We start from the raw sequence: 22,437 nt of genomic DNA on the forward strand, positions 1-22,437 counted from the left end.
AAAGTATTGGAAGATGCAAGAACTACCTACTCTGGAAAAATGGCAAAGGTGACAGACTTCATGGGACTAGCAGAGATGACTGGCAGAATCCGAGACCAGGGGAAAGAGACGGTGGAAGAGGACTGGAAGAAATTCAAAACATATCTTAAAAACTATTGTAAAATTGAGGAGTGTTAAGATGTCAAGGGGTAAGAAGTAGAGAATTACAGCTGTAACTAATAAGTTTAAGGAAATCTAATGAAAGGGAACTAATAGACAAATCGACTAAAGGGTTGCTAAAGAATTGCAGAATAAGGATGCAGCAAAAGGGAGGTATGGGGAAGTCGGAGAAAGAAGGTGTATGAAATTAAGGATATGAAATTATACATGTTTAATGTTTTGTATGTTTTTGTTTTGTGTTGTGTTTGTTTTTTAGTATGTGTTTGAAAAATGAATAAAAATTATTTTAAAAAAATAAAATAAAAAAGAGTTTTGTAATATGCACCAATCCCTAATACAGGTTAGACACGCAGCCTTGTAATATAGTTTTAGATCACTGCTAGTAATGTCATACTGTAAAGATAGCTGTATCGCTACATGCGAGTGGCAGTGGCTTTTATTTTTTGGAGTGTTTTTTGTCACACACACCCAAAATAGCTCAACAACTCAGTGCCCCCCCCCAAAATGGTCAATAACCTCAATCAGGTCCCTGAGTGGCAGGTGATACGCTAAGCACACGCCTGCCTAGGGAGGGGGGAGAAAAGAAAGAAGAAAGCCCATCTCCCTCCCCCTCCCTGCAGCGCCCCCTGCCATGGAGGCGAGCAAAGGCAGGGGGCGCAGCCAGCTCAGGTGGGCGTTGAAACTCGGGCTTTAAAAAAGGGAGCAAAGTCAGAGAGAGCTTCTCCAAGTCTGCAGCCAGCCAGATTGTGACTAGTGGCACCTTGTTGGATATCAGTTAATATCTTGCATATCAGTATCTTGACCTTCCTCCACTGAATTGAAATTTCAGTCTTCACATAGGACATAGAAAAACATCCAAGGCCACAGTATTATTGCAGATTGTTGTGTTGAAGGTGTTTACAAACGCGCATCCATACCAACAGTCTGAAAAGACACAATTAGGGCCCGTGTTCTGAAAGTGTATGAAAAGCGTCAAGAAAGATGCGTTCCTGCAGATGCCACAACTGCTGCTTGAATTTTACTAGCTAAGAACTGGAAGACTCAGGAAATGCCAACAGTGGAAGAATGGCAGATGAAAATGATGGAATTTTTGGAGCTAGCCGACCTGACCGAAAGAGTCTGTGACCAGAAGGAGGAGGAGTTCCAGGAAGAATGGAAGAAATTTAATGATTATTTAGTTAAATATGTTAAGTTAAATTAGTTGGGAAAACCTTGCAAATACCAAACAGGCTTAGAACTACAATATGTATTATGTGATGGATTAATAGGTTTAATACTGAATTGGGAAGAAAGAAAGATGTCAAGAGATAAAAGTTAATTCTATAAGAACATTGATTTGGAAAACCGTTAAAATGATACATATTGAAATCCAACCAGGAGGACATGAGGAAGTCACTAAACAATATTAATTAGATCAAGGTTTATAAAAGCTATGATCTATGTTTGTTTGTTTGTTTATATGTGTGTATTTGTTTAAATTTTTGTGAAAAAGCAATTAAAATTTATTAATTTTTTAAAAAAGATGTGTTTCTGAAAGGAATTTCCTGTTTGTTTTGTTAGGGACTTCAGAATACAGACCAGAAATGGAAAACTCCAGGCAGCAATATTTTTAAAGAAAAGTTTTATATTCAATTTGGTTTTTGTCAGACAAAAAGCAAAAAGGGGTGCATTCAGGAAGAAATGAGAGAATGCCCCCCCCCCCGTCAATCAAAGGCAGACAACTTTTATACCCTCAGGCAAAGCAACAGTTCAGCCCCTTTTCCCACCCCCTCGGCATTCCCCTTTATGCATATTCATTAAAGCTCAACCAATGAAAATTGGTGTTTGCCTTGTTCGGTTCCAAGCTGCTTTATCCACTAGATGGCGCTGCAGGCTTATAAACTATCTGACCTACTTTACAATTTCCAGTAAACCTCTTTTGACCATCTGGTTCTGGGAAAGATAGCAAATCAGTTGGTGGTTTTAACAGGTCTCTCCTCAAGTCTGCTTTTAGCATCTTGTGGTGAGCTAGATTTTCCTGTTGCTCGCTTTCCTCTCGGTGTTTACTAGAATGTGGGTCAACAGCTAGCTACAGGTGCAAAGTGCTCTGACCACACTTGCTGCACTTGCAAAAATGCTTTTGCAAACAGGAGATAGTTTTTAGCCTTTTAGCTTGCTCTTTAAAAGATGGCCTCAGCCTGGCTCTTCAATATTACCAAGGTGGCCCCTGGTCTCCACGCCTTCAGTTTGAAGTTGTTGACAAATGTCAAAGATAGAGAGTGAATTTCTCAAAGATCAGCGATCCATTCAGAATATGACCATAAGTAGTACAGTGGATAAAGAGGCTACCAGAAAACAACAGAAGAAAGAGTCAAGTAAGAAAGCAGAGGAAACGAGGGCTGCACAGTGACGACAACAAGAATCTCACTTTCAAATAGTTGCTGCCGAGAATGTTGATATTGTTGATACCAGTGACTGTGGTGAAGATAAAGTTGAAACAATAGAGGAAGGTATTTGTCCTGCAAATAAGTCAGACTTAGATTTCCAGGTGAAACCAAGTACTGTACCTTGACCTATAGTCCTTCTAGTGTTGCCAAAATCTCTTTGAAGAATTGAGGAAGGGATCTTCAGGAGATAGCGGAAGCCAAGTTGCAGAATTCGATCTCTGATAGAGCCACGGCTTCCATTGTCAATGCCATTCTTCGTACATACACTATTCCAGAAATAGTAGACAAATCAAAAGTCCATAGAGCAGTTAAGTACTATATGGAAGAAGTTCAAGCAGCGCCAACTTTGTTTTGTGGTGGATTTTGTTATGATGGGTGAAAAGACGTGACCATAGGCGCTGACTCCATGGGGCCTGAGGGGGCCCGAGCCCCCTCAAAAATTCGTTTGGGGGGGCTCTGCCCCCCCCCAATAATTTAAGAAAATTATTATATTATGCTTTGTAAAAATCACAAAATTATGTTGGTATTTTTTATTTTCCTTGTTTGATGATAGTTACCTTTTAAAATACATTCAGTAATGAGTTAAAACAAATAATTATTACGGTAGTAAGCAGGTTAACTGAAAAGAGTGGTGTGAATCATGATAGTGTGTGCTGCGGGCACACTTAGAATTTGTCCCGGTGCGCGAACCTTCGTGTAAAGTCTGGCGGGCCAGCGCTGCGGCTGCGGCGACATCAAAAGGACTGGAGCAGAAGCGCCTGGAATCCTCCACCTCGCGTCGCCTTGACGCTTTGAGACATTACGACGCCGCGGCTATATAAAGCCCACGCCCTGCTGGCGCAGTCATTCAGTGTGGATAGTTTCGTTCAGTGCATGCTGCAGACGTGTTTAGCGTTCCGACTTTAGTGTTTAGTGGACTCTTTTATATGACTATATTTTATTTGTTTACTTTAGTCTCTTAGTGTATTGTGAATTAAGTTTGCAATGGATAATGTGATGGCCTGGGATTCCGATTCAGAGGATGAACCAGAGGAATCCCAGCCTGCACAGGAGTCCCCGCCTCCAGGGCCGGCTGAACTGGGGCAAGGCCTAGATGCTGAAGAGCCTGCACCTGTGGCAGAGCATCAGGAGCTGGCCCCAGGTGAAGCCCTTCTGGCCCCAGAGGGGCTTGACGACTCAGTGGCCACAGGTGAGCCTCCTCCAGGGCCCAGTAACCCTTCGGCCTCTCCTGATCTGCAGAGGCTTAGGGCAGAGAGGCGAAGGGAACTGGTTGCCCCCAGGAGGAGTGCTCGCCTTAAGGCCAGAGGAGGCGGGGCTCCTGGGGGCCGGGACCGCCCCTGGCCTTAGAAGAGGATAAAAGCCCAGTCAGCCCGGCCCCAGGTTGCGGGAGCAACGTCGTTGTTGGCTTCGGACCTTCCTGTGTTCCTGATCCCTGCTCGGCCTCCTGTTCCTGACCATCCGGTGCTCCTGTTCCCTGCTCGGCCTCCTGTTCCTGACTATCCGGTGCTCCAGTTCCCTGCTCGGCCTCCTGTTCCTGTTCATCTGGTGTTCCTGTTCCCTGCTCAGCCTCCTGTTCCAGCGTTCCTGTTCCCCGCCCGGCTCTCCGCCTCGGACCTCGCTCCTCTTCGTGTGGACTCTGCTTACACCCACGGTACCTTATCCCCGGGACCAGCACAGATAAATTTGTTACCAAAAAGGCGCGCTTGGAAGTTGATGACACTGCAAATCAACCTCCGACAATAATTGTGTCGTCAATTGCTTCGTCGTCTTCAGGCGAGAACCGTTCACAGCCGAAACCTGGACAATCCGGTAAGGGAAGATCATTTCAGAAGTCTTGGTTGATCAAATATACATGGCTAGAATATGAAGCATGTACCGAAAAAGTTTTTTGCAAAACCTGCAAAGAGGCAGATGCTAAAAATCTATTACAATTTTCTTCAAAAAAAGAAGATGCATTTATTTCCGTAGGGTTTTCTAACTGGAAAAAGGCTTTGGAAAAATTCTGTCTTCATGAAAATACGTTTACGCATAAAGAAGGTGTTCTGAAACTAAATTCCATCACTAACCGAAGTGTGGCCTCCCAATTGAATGAACAGTTAGATAGTGATATGAAGAAAGGCCGTTTAGCTCTCGAGACGATTTTTACTACCGTGCAATTTTTATGCCGACAAGGACTAGCAATTAGAGGGCACGAAGATGTAAACTCAAATTTTTTTCAATTGTTGGAACTCCGAAAGAATGACGTACCCGAGTTAAAAGATTGGTTAGGGCGTTTGGGGTATAAGTGGACGTCCCACGATATTCAAAACGAGATCATTGATCTACTAGGAAAGTCTGTGTTGAGAAAAGTATTGGCTTCAATCAAGAAGACTGAACATTTTTCTATTATGGTTGACGAAACAAGTGATTCTTCGATTCACGAACAAGTGTCATTTTGTATTCGTACTGTCGATGATTCCTTAATTATCAACGAAGACTTTATTGGCTTATACGAGACCCCCAACACTGAATCACAAACTCTGTTTAGTATTTTAAAAGACGTATTTGCTCGTCTTGATTTGTCAATGGATAACTTAAGAGGACAGTGCTATGATGGTGCCTCGAATATGAGAGGAAAGTTCAAAGGACTAAAAAGGTTAGTTTTGGATATACAACCAAAAGCACGTTATGTGCGCTGCACTGCTCACAGTTTAAACTTGGCAGTTGTAGACAGTCTCCGCCATCCTACGTCTATGAGGGATATTATGGCCTTAGCCAAGGACTTAAAAAACACCGCAAGGGAATCCAACAAAAGGATGGGACTTTTCAGAAGCATACGCTGTGAGAGCGCCAACGACCAAGCTGGTCTACGACCCCTTTGCCCGACTCGATGGACTATGCGAGCTTCTAGTATCTTGAGAATATTGAAAAACTTTGAAGAACTTCTAGAGTTTTTTGAAACATTTTCTGCAGAGGACAAAACAGAGGCAGGTTACAAATGTGCAGGCTACCTTGAGTCGATGTTACAATTCAAAACTTACTTCTTTTTACGTCTTTAATGCCATGCAATGAACCCAGTAGAGGATGTCAATGAAAAAATTCAATGTCCTCATCTAAGTGTTGCTGATCTGGAAAAAATATATGAGGGCTTGATTTGTATATTGAATGGAAGGCGTGATAGTTTTGAACACTTTTGGGAATTGTGTTTAAAAGAAAAACCTTCACAAGTTGATGATCCTTTGCTTCCTCGGAATCGACGTATACCAAAGTAGTATGAAAACAACGAAGCCAGCTCACCGCACACTTTCAAAACCCCAAAGGAATACTACAAAGCTATTTACATTGAAGTTTGTGAAACGGTGCAATCTTGCATTACTGAGCGGTTTGCATCAACTGGATTCACACAGGTCATTGCAGTTGAACAAGAGTGCTTGCTTTTAGTAAACAGAGGTGAAACAAATTTTGAAAAATCAACTGAGTTTTTCAAAAATGACCTAGACATTGAGAGACTGCACTTACACTTGAATATGTTAGCCGATATCGCTAATAAAAAACAACTGGTCTTAAAAAACATGCGTGATGTGAGAAAGTACATTACACAAGAGCCTGCAGTTGGAGAAATGTTATGTTAAGTAGTGAAGTGCATTAAGCTTCTCCAAGTAGTTCCAATCACGACAGCAACAGCAGAACGGTCATTTAGCGCCCTTAGACGTCTGAAGTCATATCTCCGATCAACAATGGGACAGAAGCGATTGAACAACTTGGCTGTTCTTCAAGCCCATCGAGATGTTTTGGATGAATTGGATATCCGACCAGTCATCAACGACTTCATATTCAGTAATCCAGTCAGACGGTCGACATTTGCACCTTTCTAAAGACACTCTAGCCCTAATAATGGTATTTAGAGCAATATTAAAAATCTTTATAAAATAGAGAATTAAATACATACAGAATGTTAAATTTTCAGTTTCGAAATATTATTAGTACTAGTTTAGTACTGTATTTCTATATTACTATAGTACTGTATTAGTTATTTTCAAATACTTAAATATTTTTAGGGTGTAAGACCCAATTACAGCCCGTTATTTACATACAGTATTACAGTATTTACATACAGTATTAGGCATACTGTATTAACTTTATTAACTGTATTAAAGCATTAACTTTGAGATATTATTTTTATTTAATGAACCCTCAGCCTTATTCAAAGTAAGCTTAAATTAGCTATTTCACTTATTAATCAAAGTGCTATTACTGTGTGACAGCAATATTTTATTCTTTTAATGATAGTTTAGGATTTATTTAAGTATCATTTCAGTCTTTTCAGAGCTATATATTCACTGCTCTGTAATAGTCTATAAGCATAATTGTTACTGTAAATTAAATTAGCTTTTTATGAAAATACCGTGCGTGTTTATGTTTTGTTTCTTTTTTCAAAGCCAAAAAGTGTTTCAGGCTTGTCGAGTTTCCTGGAGTGTGGAGTTATAAAGAGTCGAGTTTTCGGGGTTCTAATGTTGATCATATGACTCTAAAATACTTTTTAAAAACTTTAAAACTCACTAATTTTCATCTAAAATTTAGAAAACTTCCCGGGGCAGGACCCCGGTATGGGCCCCCCCCAATATTTTTTATAAGTCGGCGCCCCTGTGTCACACACAAATGGCGGAGAGAACTATCAAGGAAGCAAGAATGTAGTGGTATGAAGCAACGTGATACAACTATAAATCTGCTCCACTTCCCAGTGGGAAGGAGTTGCGGTGGACCGCGTGGCCACCCACTCCCCACCGGGGGCGGGGGACTGTGTCCCCCGTTGCCCAGGGGATCCTGGCCACGTCAGAGCCCGGCCAGCCAATCCGCTGGCCGGGTGTCATGGCCGGAACCGTTTAAACCGAGGAGCGAGCCAGAGGGCTTCCTCTTTGGCTCACTTCCTCAATCAGGGGACGTCGCGGAACTTCACTCCATCGTGGTTTTGTTTGTGCTGCTTGAGGATTTGATTTTTTCCTGTGTGCCGCTCTCAATCCCAGCTTCGCAACTGCGTCTGGTGGAGGCTTTTACCGGGACATCAGTGCTGCAGCGGGAGAAGCTAATTTTCTTTTGAAGCCACTCATTTTGGAGCCACTTTTGCTTAAGGCTTTACCTCATCTCGTGAAGCAAGCCAACATTGGGCCGCAATTGTTGGTACCTTTGCAGGTCAATAATCGTCTTTCCCCTCCCCATCCAGTCGCAGTCACAACGCGGCAGTCTGCCTTTGTAAACAGCTGTTGGGCTGCTGTGCGCGGCTACTGTCCCCTCGTATTTCCACTTGTGTTTCCTTTCTCAGCCCCCCCCCCCCGCGAGGCTTCCATAAAGGCTCCGGGGCAGTGTTAGGAGGTGGCGGTTTGCCTTCAAAAGCTCCTCATTTATTGGTCTTATCGTGCCTCTCACTGCTGTTCTTCCAGCTCAAGCCTCCAGCTTCCTTACAGCGCCTGGGCTCTGGGGGGCTTACTGTTAAAGAGATTGTGCCATGAGGGAGAAACCCGCCAGTTTGATGGGGGGAGGAGCAGAGCCAGATTGGGGCAGCGTGTTTAGTTTACTCTTCCTGTTTGGTGCCTGTGGGTCCCCATTGGTGGCTGGGAGCACGTGGACGGCAGCGGCGGCCATTTGGAATTGGCCACATGCGCCGGCAGCCAGGCAGCTGCCGGTCGCCATCTTAAGTGAAGCTGTTAAAGGGGACGCTCCTCAGCATTGGGTCCTTTCTTTTAATCATTCAGTGACGCAAACTTGGAGGGAAACAATTTATTACCGATTATTATTGCCTGTTTCAGCTGAGGAATGTGCGCTTCGCTTTGCACGCAGCGCTAGCTGGCTGCTTCCCCTTTCGTTATTTTGCGGCTGGTGGTTTAAGCCAGTGTTTCCCAACCGGTGTTCCGCGGCACACTAGTGTGCCGGGATGTGATATGGCTCCACCTTCCTCAAGGTGGTTCTGCTTTTAAATATTTTCCACCCTGTCACCATGAGGACTAGCGACTTCTTTTCGTAAAATATAAAATCGCTGCTCCTTGCTCTCGTGAGACTGTGTGTTTTAATTCGAAAAGGGAATTCCATGTACATTTGTGCGAGCTGTGCTGTAAAAAAAAAGGGGGGTCTGTATCCGTTTGTCAGTGGCAATTGGATGGTCGGATACTGCAGTGATGGAAAAGTTTTTGAAAAGAAAAGAACTGGACTCTGAACAAAATTTGGAGCCAGATGAGAGCCCAAGTATGAGTGGGCATGAAAAGAAAGCAAAGATGGTTAGCTCAAGCAAATTCTCTGGCACAAGGCAATATAGCGAAAGCTATATTTCATTTGGATTTACTTTCACCGGAGATGCAAACCAACCAACTCCATTGTGCGTGGTGTGTGGTGAAAAGCTAGCTAACAGTGCTATGGTCCCAATCTCCAAACGAAACACCCTTCGCTTCAAAACAAGAATGCGGACTATTTTGTTCGCCTGCGTGAAAACACGGAGAAACAGGCAACTTTCATGAGACAAACCTCAAAGGTAAATGAAGACCTCTATCACGTTGCTGAACTTATAGCCAAGTCAAAAAAGTCGCACACTGTGGCAGAGACATTAATACTTCCCGCCTGCAAAGCTATTGTAGAGGAGATGCTCGGACCTGAAGCAGCTAAGGAAATAGCCAAAGTCCCTCTCTCAAACAACACAATTTCCAGACATATTAATGACATGTCTGCAGACATTGAAAGTGTGGTTTTGGAAAAGATCCATAGCAGTGAGAAATTTGCATTACAACTTGACGAGTCTACTGATATCAGTGGACATGCTCAACTCTTGGCCAATGTGCGTTTTGTTGATGATGATGCAATTAGAGAAAACTTCTTTTTCTGCAAGGCATTGCCAGAAAAAGCAACAGGAGAAGAAATTTTTCGGGTCACATCAGAATACCTTGAACAAGGAGGACTTAAGTGGGAAAACTGCACAAGTGTCTGCACCGATGGAGCTGCAGCCATGGTCGGGCACACCAAAGGCTTTGTAAGCAGAGTGAAGGAAAGAAATCCAGATGTGATTGTTACGCATTGTTTTTTGCACCGTGAGGCCCTCGTAGCCAAGACTTTACCAGCAGACCTAGTTCATGTGTTGGATGATGTTGTGCGCATGGTAAACTTTGTAAAGTCACGACCCGTGAAAAGTCGCATATTTGCAGCTTTGTGTGAGGAGATGGGAGCGAAGCATAAAACCTTGCTGTTTCATACGGAGGTCCGGTGGTTGTCGCGTAGCAAGGTCTTGGTTCGTGTGTATGAGCTGCGGGAGGAACTTAAAGTGTTTCTGACAAATGAGAGGTCAGATTACGCAAAGCTGCTTGCAAGTGATGAGTGGTGATACAGGGGCGCCGACTTATAAAAAATATTGGGGGGGCCCATACCGACTTACAAAAAATATTAGGGGGGCCCAAGACCTCCAAACCGCTGCTGCTGGGGGAACGAAAGGGGCGAGCCCCGGGCTGCCCCGACCTTAAGTGAACCTGTGAGGGCCCGCCCTTTGCGGCAGCCGATTGGCTGCCGCCGTGGGCGGTGAATATTAATGATGTATCATTTTTGTGCTTCATGCTGTGGCCACAGACATGTGATCTGATGGTGAATTTGGGGTGACCCAATGCAAAGATCCTGAGGATCCCTGTGGATCCATGTTTTGTAACCACGTTTTTGCACCATTGCAGCCCCAGGCAACAGTGGGTGTGTGAATTTGGGGAGGCAGGCTGTAGTCTCTCTCTCTCTCTCTCCCTCTCCCTCCCTCCTGCCTGCTTGCCTGGAGGGGAGGGGCTTTCCCTGCTCTTTGTTCCGTTTGAGCAAACACAGCAAGAAAACAGAGGAGGGTGGGCAGTAAGACCCTGAGGCAGAATGCAGGAAAGCAGCCGCTTCCTCTTTTTGAGGGAAAAATACGGTAATAATTTTCTTAAATTATTGGGGGGGGCAGAGCCCCCCCAAACGAATTTTTGAGGGGGCTCGGGCCCCCTCAGGCCCCATGGAGTCGGCGCCTATGCCGGCATACCTGGAAGATATATTTCATCATCTGAATGAACTGAACACACGAATGCAAGGCCGAAATGAAAACCTGCTTACAAGTACAGATAAAATAAATGGATTCCGTTCAAAGGTGCAACTCTGGACTTCCGGAGGCGGCGCAAAACGGCAATGGCGGTCCTCTTTACCCAGTGAAGAGGGGCTCCGCGAAAAAGGGTCGTCCGCTACGGCAAAGCGGAGACCCATTAAGATAAACCGCAGGCAGAGCGAGCCTGCGGCCGTGGGACTCGGCGGGTGCCAGAAGCCCCCCCAGAAGCGAGGAAGGGACCTCGTAAGAGGCTCCGGAACATGAAAGGGGGAGCGGCGCTGTGAGTTCATCGCTCTTTTCGCGGAAGTGAAGCCGCGCTGCTGCTGCTGATGAGCGTCGACCTTTCTTCTTGAAAAGTATCGGAATTGGCTGCAATTTACCCGTGAGTAAGGGGTACTAAAGATTGACTTAAATTTATTTAATTCGGCTGAAAACGGGAGGCGAGTAACAGGAAGTCCGTCTCCCGACCCTGCTAATCAGAGCAAAGCAAAGAATTTGATGTGGGCTGAAGCGCTTAAAAAGAGACTTTGAAAACAGTATGAAGGGGCATCAATAGACTGTGTTTTTAGAAATTAAAAGGAATGAAGGATTAAATCATTTGGTTTATTTTGCTATGGAACCTTCCCCCTATTGCGGAGTGACGTGGAGTTAAAGGGGACAACCGAGCTGTCGGGCTGCCAGTGTTGCAAAGGAGAACTGTCAGGCTGCTGAAACCTCTTCTGAAGTATATAGATTGTTGCATGGATGGATACATTATCGCTTTAATATTGATACTGGAACCTTTCTGTCACCTTGTGGCACTATTTTGAAACAGAACTATCTGGAAACCTCCTTTTTGAACTTGGGGATTATAAAAGTTGATAGGAACTTTGATGGCGGAAAAGAAACTTTCCTTCTCATGAAACACCCCCCCTGGTGGATTTGCAGAGGTATAGAGGCCTGGGAACTGTATTATATCGAGATTCTTTGTGGTTTAATTGTTTACATTCTGGACTTGCCTTTCTCATGGATTGAAAGACTACTTGACCTTGAACAGAGGCAGCTGGGGAATGAGCGGCCCAGGGAAAACAAGAGCAGCCAAAGCTAAGGAAGCTAAGGAAGCTAAAGAAAAAGATAAGAGAGCTGGGCAGCTTGTTCAAACAACGTTAACACATCAACGTAGATCCTCTGTACCAACTGTGCTGACGGCACAGGAGGGAGAAGTTGAAACGCTTGCTACAGAAGAAATGGCAACTGGAGGAACTGATCCAGTCTTGAAACAAATCTTGGAACAATTGGCACTATTGAATAAGAAGGTGGACGATCAGTCATCTAAAATTGATAGAGCTACATCTACTATCAGTAAGTTATCAGATCAGGTTTCCCAGCATACTCAGGCTATTGAGAAATTGCAAGGAGCTACGGCTGAGAACTATAAATTAGCTGCGGAAGCCAATCAAAAAGCTGAGCAAGCGTGCAAAAAGGTTGAGGAGATCAAAGGGGAAGTAAGACCTCTGAAAAGACAGGTAGGAGAACAGCAAGCCTACCTGTCAATGGTGGAACTGAAAAGTAAGGAATGCAATCTTAGGCTGAGGGCCGTCCCAGAACTGGAGCAGGGCAACCTAGAGGAATTTTTGACGCAGTTATTTTCTAAATTTTGGGGGGTTGAGGAAGACAAAGACTTCAAAATTGTGACGGCCTTCAGATTGGGAAGATCGGCTAAGAAAGACAAGTCCAGAGACTGTTTGGTTTGCTTGAGAACAAGAGAGGAAAGAGACAAGATACTAGGCCAACATTTTAAAAAATCTCTGGAAGTTGAAGGCAAAAGAGCAGAAATTTATAGAGATATTCCCAAATATCTGTTGGACCTTAGAGCCTCATATACAGACTTGGCCAAACTGTTAAGGTACAACGCAATTCCTTACAGGTGGGAATTCCCTCAAGGTTTATCATTCACCTATAAAGGAAAGAAGGTAAGAATTAAAACACTAGAGGACCAGCAGAAGTTCCTGTACGACAACGAGGAGGACCTCCAAAAGAGAGCCGCAGATTCTTGGCCTCCACCACCGGGATTACCACCAGGACACGTACCATCTGGAGGCGGACCGGCACCACATCCTTCGGGAACGGAGGATAACATAGATACCCAACTGTGATACTCAAGTACTAGACCAGGATGTCTCTACAGCTTCTTAGTTGGAACATAAATGGCGGGAATTCTCCAGAAAAAAGGAGAAAAGTATTTCATATTTTGAAAAAAGAACAATTGGACATTATCTGCTTGCAAGAAACACATGTGACAAGACTCCACAGAAAAGTGTTAATTAATAAAAGGTTAGGCCAAGAATTTATTTCATCGGACAAAGTTAAGAAAAGAGGAGTGGTGATATATGCAAAGGAGAACTTGTCACCAAAATTTGTATTTAAAGATGAACAGGGCAGAATTTTGGCGGTTGAAATTCAGACACAAGGAGAAAAGTTTTTAATTTTAGGAATCTACGCCCCAAATGAAGGGAAATCGGAATTTTTCAAGAGGCTGCATGAGACTATGCTGGACTATTTGGATTACAACAACATTATCATGTTGGGAGATATGAACGGAGTCGTCTCAGTGAATATGGATAAGTCGCAAAGTGCTAACATAACGAAAGACGGCAGACTACCAAAAACTTTTTTCGAAATGACTGACAATTTGGACTTGACTGATATATGGAGGATCAAGAACCCTCTAGGGAAAGAAGGAACTTTCTTTTCTGAGGCCCACATGACATGGACGCGAATCGACCAAATATGGATAACTAGAGGACTGGCACCTAGGACTAGAAAAGTGGAAATCTGCCCAAAAACCTGCTCCGACCACAATGCTTTGAGAATGGAACTGAGATTAAACACAACCGGATCTTTCAGATGGAAAATGAATGACGCTTTGTTAAGAGATCAGGAGATTGTTAAGAAGGCCCAAAAAGTTTTAAAGGATTATTTTGAAATAAATTTAAAGACAACTGTGGAAAAAAGAACAATCTGGGACGCAAGTAAAGCAGTTATGAGAGGGTTTCTAATACAGCAGAACACGATCAAAAAAAGGCTCTGGAATGAAAAGAAGAAGATTTTGGAGAAAATAAGAGAAGGAGAGAAAAAACTGAGATCCAGGCCTAAATCGAAGGAAGTGTTGAGAGAAGTGAAGTTTTTCCAGGCACAATATTCGAAATTGATAAATCAAGAGGTGGAATGGAAAATTAAACAAATGAAACAAAGATCCTTTGAATCAGCTAATAAGTGTGGGAAGCTGTTGGCTTGGCAGTTGAAAAAGAGACAAAAGCTTAATACAGTTACAAATCTAGAGATTGAAGGGAGAATGGTTCAGAAACCTGAGGAAATTAGAAAGTGTTTCCAGAGATATTTCAGAGAACTTTATTCACAAAGGCCACAAAAAGATTCGGAGGTGGATCAATTTCTCATAACTAATGGATTACAAAGAATACCTCAGGAAATGAGAGCAACCCTGAACTGTAACATTACGCTCCAAGAAATTGAATGCGCCATTCAGAATCTTCAACTAGGCAAGTCTCCAGGACCAGATGGACTCACTTCCAAATACTATAAGGTATTGAAGGACACTTTGATACAACCACTGTTGGAAGTTTGCAACCAGATTATGGAGGGGAGGAAGGCACCGGAAACGTGGAAAGAAGCTTTCATCACGTTGATACCAAAATTAGAAACTGAAAAAACTCAACTTAAAAACTACCGTCCTATCTCACTCCTAAATGTGGATTACAAAATCTTTGCAGACATTTTGGCAAGTAGGTTTAAGAAAGTATTAAATGAAGTGATTCATAAGGACCAAGCAGGCTTTCTCCCTGGTAGGCATTTATTTGACAACACAAGAAACATCATTGATATCTGGAATTTTTACAGACAAATTCAAATACAAGAGCGGTGTTGATCTTTATTGATGCGGAGAAAGCCTTTGACAACATTTCTTGGATGTTTATGAAGAAAAATTTGGAAAGGATGGGAGTAGGGCGGGGGTTTGAAAATGGAATAGAAGCAATTTATTCAGAACAAAAAGCTAAATTGATAGTGAACAACGTGGTGACAGAGGAGTTCAAAATTGAAAAAGGGACACGACAGGGGTGCCCTCTGTCTCCTCTGTTGTTTATCTCAGTCCTGGAGGTGCTATTGAACAAGATTAGAAATGACCGGTTGGCACAGGGAATTGTGGTCGGAGAGAAACAATATAAACTGAAAGCATTTGCAGATGACTTGGTATTAACACTACAGGAGCCAGCCTCTAGCACTAAAAGAGCGTTAGAATTAATTTCTGACTTTGGTCGGGTGGCGGGATTTAAGCTGAATAAACAAAAAACTAAAGTTCTAGCAAAAAATTTGACAACTATTGAAATAGAGGAGTTCAGAAAAGAAACGGAATTAAATGTGGTTAAAAAAGTAAAGTATTTAGGGGTGCACTTGACCTCCAAAAATTTGAATTTGTTTAAGGACAATTATGAGAAATGTTGGTCAGAGATCAAAAGAGATTTGGAAACATGGTCAAGACTGAAACTTTCCTTGTTGGGTAGAATAGCTGCTATAAAGATGAATGTATTGCCGAAAATGCTATTTCTGTTTCAGGCCCTCCAGATTGTGGACAAGGTGGAATGTTTTGGAAAATGGCAGAGGGACATTTCTAAATTTGTCTGGCAGGGCAAAAAGCCCCGAATTAAGTTTAAAATACTAACGGATGCGAAAGAAAGAGGGGGGTTTGCCCTGCCGGACTTGAGGTTATATTATGAATCTGCAGCCCTCTGCTGGTTGAAAGATTGGATTTTATTGGAGAACACCGATGTCCTCGACCTGGAAGGATTTGATAATGCTTTTGGGTGGCATGCATATTTGTGGTATGACAAGGTTAAAGTTCATAGATCATTCAAAAACCATATTGTCAGAAGGGCAATTTTTATGGTCTGGTCAAAATATAAAGACTTATTGGAAAGTAAAACTCCGAGGTGGCTCTCACCGATGGAGGCCAAAGCACGGAAAAGACTCAATATGGAGGCCCACTGGCCTAAATATTCGGAAATAATTGAAAAAATTGGAGATAATTGGAGGTTGCAGAGTATGGAAAAGTTAAAAAACAAGGTGCGAGATTGGTTACATTATGCTCAAATTCAGGAAGTTTTTAAAGCGGACAAAAAAGTGGGTTTCCAGGAGGAAAAGTCGAAATTAGAGACAGAGCTGCTTGAGCCAAAATCTAAGTTAATTTCGAGAATGTACAACTTGTTGCTTAAATGGAATACACAGGATGAGATTGTTAAATCCTCCATGATAAAGTGGGCGCAGGATTTGGGGCACAACATTATGTTTGAAGACTGGGAAAGGTTATGGAACACCGGAATGAAATTTACGGCATGTAGTGCCCTGAAGGAAAATATTATGAAAATGACATACCGGTGGTACATGACCCCAGTCAAGCTTGCAAAGATATATCACCTGTCTGACAACAAATGTTGGAAATGTAAAGAGGAGGAAGGGACATTCTTACACCTCTGGTGGACCTGCCCGAAGGTGAAGGCCTTCTGGGAGATGATACATAATGAACTAAAAAAGGTGCTTAGATTTACCTTACCCAAGAAACCGGAGGCCTTCCTCCTGGGCATGGTGGACCAGAGGGTGGCAAAGAAAGATAGAATTTTCTTTATGTACGCTACTACAGCAGCAAGGATCTTGATGGCAAAGCACTGGAAGACACAAAATCTACCCACATTGGAAGAATGGCAGACGCAGCTGATGGACTATATGGAACTGGCTGAAATGACTGGCAGAATCCGAGACTCGGGAGAAGAAGAAACGGAGGAAGTTTGGGAAAAGTTCAAGGATTATTTGAAAAAGCATTATAAGTTGTATGAATGTTAAAAAATGCTCCTTTTTAGGAAATTACAGCTTCAGCATCGGTTAATTTTTTGAATTGGAAAATAAGGAACAACAAGACAGAAGTGGTGTAATGAAATAATTTTATTGTGTTGAAACTAAAACAATGGATTTGGACTGAAATGTTTAGAGACCAGATATCACGATAAAATGGAAGATATATTATTATGTTTAAAATAAGTTAACAATTTGCTGAGGTTTTAAATTTACAGAGAATGCAGTGTTCGGAAGATGGGGGGAGTCCACTAGATTTATGGAAATAAGTGTTTGGAAGTTGGATTTTGTATACTATAAACTTAATAAAAATTATATTAAAAAAAAAAACAAAGGTGCAACTCTGGCATCAACACGTGGAAAGTGGCAATCTTGAAATGTTCACACTCACCAAGCAATGGCAAGGTGTTCACACTGCTGCACTGTGTGAGATAATAGGTAAACATTTAAAAACTCTCAAGGGGAAGTTGTCATTTTATTTCTCTTCAGTCTCCACTGAATGCCTTGACTGGGTTAGGGACCCTTATAGCTCAGCATCAGTTGGTGGAAAGGACATGACTTTACAGGAGCAGGAGGAACTAACTGAACTGAGACAAAATCGTGGTTTCAAGCTAAGATTTGCTGATCTACCTTTGGACAGTTTTTGGTTGGAAACTGCCAAGGAGTTCCCCCTTCTGGCAAACAAAGCTATTTTGACATTGCTCCCATTTTCCACTACATATCTCTGTGAGTTGAGCTTTTCAAGCATGATTGCTATAAAAACTAAATACAGAGAGAGACTGAGAGCTGTTGACGAAGAGCTACGTGTGTGTCTTTCTTCGATTCCAGCCAGAATATCAGCTTTGTGTTCAGCCAAACAGGCCCAGGTTGCGCACTGAATAAAGTATTTTATAATTTTTCACATTTCTGTTTACTTACTATTTCATAATAAAGTAATTATAAAATACTATCTTTGTGTTTATTTGATTCCTATTAAAGAGTTACTTTATATATAGTCAATATAGGCACAGAGTTAATTTTTTAAACATTTTCTAATGGTGGTGTGCCTCGAGATTTTTTTCATGAAACAAGTATGCCTTTGCCCAAAAAAGGTTGGGAAACACTGGTCTATATTAATTATAAAATCAATCAATGGAGAATCGGGCCAAATACCCGAAACAGGAATCAAAGGAGGATTTCATCCCAAAATAGTTCACATTCACAGCTTTATTTTTTTTATTTGTTCTTGAAGTAATGTAAATGTAACTTTGCATGTCATTATTAGTATTAAGTCATAATAAAAGTTGGTATTCAATACTCACGTATCCACTTGCTTAAATGTGGAAATAATTGTTGTAGGATCGTATGAGTCACATTTTGATTGAAATGCCAATACTATCGTCAATAAAAGGTTTTTTTTAAAAAAAAAAAAGTACTGGCGTTTGTAGTATCAATCTGTATTCAGCATCTTTTACTGTTCTTCTGAAACAGCAATTCATGCCAAATAAAGCTGAATTGGTCATAAAGTAACAAAAACAGCTGTTTTCTTGGCTCTTTTCCTATGTCATGAAGGCTGAAATTTCAATTCAGTGGAGGGGGGACAAGGCATTACCTCACGAAATTCATGAAATTTTAGATAGCTGCAAGACCAGACCTTCAGAGCAGGCATTTTTAAAAAATAAACTTATGAACCACCTTACTGATCAAACTTATTGAGCTTGGGGGGGGGGGCACTGAGATGTTGAGAAATTTTTTTGGGGGGGTGGGGTGACAAAAACACTCCAAAAAATACAAGACGCTGCCACTCGCACATAGCGATACAGCTAACTTTACAATATGACATTAGCATTGATCTAAAATATGAAAATTGCTCAAAAATTACCTGCAGATCTTGATAGCAAAGTAAATAGTTTCCATTGATACGTAATACAACAGTGCACTAAACATGGCTATGCGTTAAGTAGTATTGGAAATATGGATGAAACGCCAATGAATTTTGATATGGTTGGAAATAAAACTATCCATCAAAAAGGTGGGGGGGGGGAATTAATTAAAACAACAGGGCATGAGAAGTACAAGACATGTGATCTTTTTGCACAGCTGATTGAGCTTGGAGAACACTTTACAGAGCGGACGGCAGACAACTGAGCAACAAATGCTGTCTGCAAACTGCTCTGTCCATTGATTGCCGATGGACAGTGTCTTCCTACATCGTTGCTGAAGAGGGAGTGAAAGTCAAGTATGCCATTACCGCTATTGCTACGATTGTAAATAGCACTAACTGCTCAAAGATTAAGGGATATTGCCAGACAGGAGGACATAGCCCGTGTGAAACCTGGGTTGTTTCTGGGGGAGCAGTTGTATCGGGCTGCTCCAGCTCGCTACCTGACGGATATCCACTACCTGGAATACCGCAGACTATTTACTGCAGCTAGGTTGAATGTTCTTGACTCGGCGGTTCTGAAGGGAAGATATGGAGGAGTCCCATATGACCAGAGATTATGCCACTGTGCGTTGGGTGAAGTAGAATCCACAGAGCACATTTTACTGAGCTGTCCCTTCTACAACGATTTAAGACAGTATCTTATAACTCCATACTTACCCCAGCTCAGTTCCCGACAAAGAGGAAAGCAGACAGCATAACTGCTAAATAAGTCTTCTGGGAAAACAACTTTGTCAGTGGCTAAATTCCTTTTCCTGGCACTCAAGTGTCGGAAACGTATAACTGAATGCTTTGATGTGGGTTATCTGTTAGAGGTCTAGTACTGTGGCCCTACCTTATTTATGTACCCCTATGATGTTTTAGTTTATAATTCTGTATTGTGTAATGTTTATTTCTGACCATCGGTCAAATAAAGGAAATTGATTGAAATAGCACTAACTACTGTGATGCGTTTATGACTGGTTCAAGCAATAAACCACTTGACTGAGTTTTACTGCGTCAGTGAGTGTTTCATCTCAAAGTGTAACTGCAATTGCTGACCACTGCTTCCAAGAAAGTCTGCTAAATGGACAAAAGCTTCTAATGAGGTGCCTACACGCAAGTATTCTCAAGCAGCTGAAGTGTGATGGACTGCGACCTTTCATAGAATGGCCAGCTGCTGTGGAAGCTTCAACTGAGATTCCTGCATTGCAGGGATTGAACAAGATGAGCCTTGGGGTCCCTTCCAACTCCATAATTCTATGATTGCATGATGCTTTGGGCAAAAATAGCCTCTGACATGGCGAGGAAGGACGTGTCCGCTCATAGAATGGCGGCACATGTTTTGTCTCTGGTTAAGGTATTCCAGCAGGAATCATTGCAAAGTGGTTGTGATGGCCTGGGATTCAGACTCCGATGCTGAACCTGAGGGATCCCAGCCTGCACAGGATTCCCCACCTCCGGAACCAGCTGAGCTGGGGCTGGGGCATGAGCCTGAAGGGTCCTCACCACCTGTGCTGCGTCCTTAGGTGCAGGCATCAGCTGAGTCTGCTCTGGCTCCCGAGGTGATGGAGGACCCACTTTCTGCAGGTGCTCCACTCTCAGCCGTCAGAGGAAGAGGTTGCCTCTGGGTCTGCTAACCCTCCAGCCTCTCCTGAGCTGCAGAGGCTCAAGGCAGAGAGAACTAAGTTCCCGTAGGAGTGCTTGCCTCCAGACCAGAAGAGGCGAGTCACCAGAGGATTGTGGCCGCCCTATGCCTCGGAGCAGATGAAAGCCGGCCAACCCCAGTCCCAAGTTGTGCGAACAACGTTGTTGGTTGCTAGTTCCTGCCTGAAGCCTGTCCTGCTTGTGCATTGAGTCAAAGGATTTTATGTCTGTATTATTATTGTCTGTCTTTGCATTAGGTTAAAGTAACTGCCTTTTGGTTCCAGAGGGTACAGCTACTATTGGTTCATTTAAGCTGTTGTATTTGGATCCTCTGTCTTATTGGTTTCCTCCAAAAGGCAGGACTGTGATTGCCTGATATTGTTCCCTCCAAAATGTATCCTTTCTAGTTAGTTCCCTGTCCCTATAAATGTAGCTTTCCCCTCCTCAGTCTCAGTCTTGTTTGCTTGAATAAAGAAGTGTTACTAGAGAACTGTCTCCAGCATATTATGTCAAGAGAGCTGAAATCACAAACCCCACGTCACAACACTGCCAGAGCTCCTGACCAGCCCTGGCTCCCTGCTTGCAAGCCTGTTCCTGACTTCACCCGACTCCCTGCCCTGCACCCAGCTTCGGCTACTACGGACTGCCTCCACGTTGCACCTCTGACCATGGACCAGACTTGGACCTCACCTCTCGGATAACCCACGGGACCAGCACAGTGGTATTTAATCACTTGTGAAATACTTTTTCCGAATGCCCCACACGGTCAACGCATGGGGAAAGGCCACAGCTCAATCCCTAGGGACGTCTGCCTGAAATCCTATAGAGCAGCTGCCAGTCAATGTAGACAATACTGAGCTACATGGATCATTGGCCTGGCTCTATGTAAGGCAGCTTCTTATACCCAACTCGATCTCTTCACAGAGAAAGGGACTCCCAGAGAGTTTGAGAACCATCAGCTACCCTCATGTGGTTTAGCTGGCCAGTCCAAGCCATTTCCTGGGTGTGGCTGCTGTCGCATGCTGACAGCTTTTAGGAACCACAGGTGAGAGCTGAGTGCAGGGCACCACCTCCCCTAACACCCCGTACACCTGTTAAACAAATTGGCGCAATCAAAGACCTGTATATAAAGATGTAAAGTCATGTATCCTTATATGGCTTCAAGCACATATCCTTTGCCCTCTGTAGTCAATCCTCCTGTCTAGGTGTGCTGGTCCCGGGGGGGGGGTACCGTGAGGCGTGGTCAAAGTCCGATCCTGGGCTGAGGGTCTGGAGACTGTCCAAGGGGGAAGCGGGGTCCAAAGCAAGAAGCCGGGCGTGGTCGGGAACTCCAGAAAAACAGGTCTGGGTGCTGGCAGAGACAGGTTTCCAACGATGTTGCTCCCACAACCTGCGACTGGGCTGACTGGCCTTTAACTCCTCTGGGGCCTGGGGTGGTCCCGGCCCACAGGTGACCCACCTCTCCTGGCCTTAAGGCAAGCACTCCTCCTGAGAGAACTTAGTTCCCTCCACCTCTCTGCCCTGAGCCTCTGCAGCTCAGGAGAGGCTGGAGGGTTACTGGACCCAGGGGCAGCTTCACCTTCCCCTGACAGGGCTGGGAGAGGCGCACCTGCAGGTAATGGGTCCTCAATCACCTCCTGAGCCAGAGTGGATACATATGGTGTCTGCTCCTAAGGAGCCAGCACAGGTGCAGGCCCTTCAGATTCAAAAGCCCCTGCCCCAGCTCAGCCGGCCCTGGAGGCGGGGACTCCTGCGCAGGCTGGGACTCCTCAGATTTAAGCCTGCCTTCAGGGATCTTATTGTGAACTGGATGATTGTAAGTAAACTAGTTTTATGTTAACTTTAATCAGATGGTCGTGTCTATTTTTTTAGGAATGATATAAAAAAGGAAACCAAGAATCCTAAATAGTGAGGATCAGACGAGCCTGCAACTAGCTAACCGCTGGGTAATTTAAAAGGGGGGGGGTGTTTAACAACTCTGCTAAGTTATAGAACTTGCTGGTGCAAGTTAGGAAGGATATCATAAAATATATCCTCTCCTGCCTCCCTAAACATCCCCACAATATGACCCCTCAAAAATTATCCAAAATGTATAAAAACATATCAAATAAATGTTGGAGATGTGGAGAAGCAGTGGGATCTATGCTGCATATGTGGTTGACATGCAAAAAGGTTTAGAAATTATGGGATGAAATATATAGGGAAAAATTGGAGTGGCAACAGAAATTCATGGAATACTCATGCCCCGCTAAGCTAACAAGGAAAGGTAGACCAAGCAGACCAAACATTTTTGATAAATGGGGTTTCTTTAAAAATTAAATCCAAGATTGTAATAG

General features: G+C 43.3%; 1 long non-coding RNA gene across 1 annotated transcript; it reads left to right on the forward strand.

Annotated features, from left to right (window-relative positions):
* The first annotated feature begins 10,605 nt into the window (after nt 1-10,605).
* LOC309357472 lies at nt 10,606-17,453 on the forward strand. Its single transcript, XR_014163141.1, has 2 exons — nt 10,606-10,698; nt 16,890-17,453. It is a non-coding gene; the product is annotated as an uncharacterized lncRNA (long non-coding RNA).
* The last annotated feature ends 4,984 nt before the right edge of the window (nt 17,454-22,437 follow it).

The sequence above is a fragment of the Podarcis melisellensis genome, assembly GCF_964234715.1.
Source record: "Podarcis melisellensis genome assembly, chromosome: 15".
NCBI lineage: Eukaryota > Metazoa > Chordata > Lepidosauria > Squamata > Lacertidae > Podarcis > Podarcis melisellensis.